At 36.7% G+C, this 1,077-nt stretch overlaps 1 long non-coding RNA gene across 1 annotated transcript in view; it reads left to right on the top strand.

Moving 5' to 3' along the window:
- Positions 1 to 1,077, top strand: part of LOC118477399 — a 10,249-nt gene that overhangs the window by 1,108 nt on the left and 8,064 nt on the right. The window lies entirely within an intron of this gene.

The raw sequence follows: 1,077 nt of genomic DNA, 5'->3' as shown, positions 1-1,077 counted from the left end.
CACACACACACACACACACACTCACACACCCGAACGTTAACATTACGTTTTAACTGAGTAAACCAGTAACATTTATTTTTGAAAAATCAGCAGAGAGTTATCAAAAATATTGTAAATGGGAATAGTTTGTAAAAACAAACAAACAAACAAACAAACACTAATAGCGAGACTAAAACAAAAGAAAACCACCACCACCAACAGCAACAGAGCCCATATTTATACTCAATTGAGTGTTAGGCCTAATCTTGGTAACGGCGTTACATTTAACCTTGCATCAGAAAAGCAACCCGAAGACAACAGTACTTCTTGAGCCCCCCTCCCCCAAAAAGCAACAAAATAAAACAAAAAACCCAATAACTTTGTAAACTTCATTTGACTCGCGCTAACAACATTGCCATCTTTCAACGGTAAACACATTGTTAACAAGATCAACAAAAACAAAATTTAAAAAAAGTCTCAAATCAACGATGAAAATATCATCATCATCATCATCATCATCATCATCATCATCATCATCATCATCATCATCATCATCATAAGCAACAACAACAATGGCAATAACAATAATAACCACAACAGCAGCAGCAACAGCAGCAACAGTAGCAACAACAACAACTACAAGAACAAGAACAACAACAGCAACAGCAAAGGCAGTAGTAAATAATAATGATAACAACATCAAAAACACACCCAACTAATGGGAGCATTTTTATCAAATCTGCAACTAATAACACACGATTCTACCCTTGTGACACAGAAAGCACCAACATTATGAGTCTTTTGCGCCGTATTCCATCTGTGTAGCACAGTGGTGCTAAGAGTTTTATTGTTTGGTCACATTCATCTCTTTGAGACCCCTGCTTTTGAGTTCGGTTTTTATTCCTCACTCAAGGACATTAGGAACAACAGTTTTCACTGTACACGTCATTGAATTAGGTTCGAAGAACCCTTTATTCAGTTTCGTGAAGCTAAATTGCTGTTTTTTACAATCACGTGAAGAAAGAAACAAAACAAAACACAAACACACAGACACAGACCACAGACAGATAGACACACATACGTACACACACACACACA

The sequence above is a fragment of the Aplysia californica genome, unplaced genomic scaffold (genome assembly GCF_000002075.1).
Source record: "Aplysia californica isolate F4 #8 unplaced genomic scaffold, AplCal3.0 scaffold00005, whole genome shotgun sequence".
NCBI lineage: Eukaryota > Metazoa > Mollusca > Gastropoda > Aplysiida > Aplysiidae > Aplysia > Aplysia californica.
Note: the sequence above shows the minus strand (reverse complement) of the source record. Positions and strands in the feature narration are given on the sequence as shown.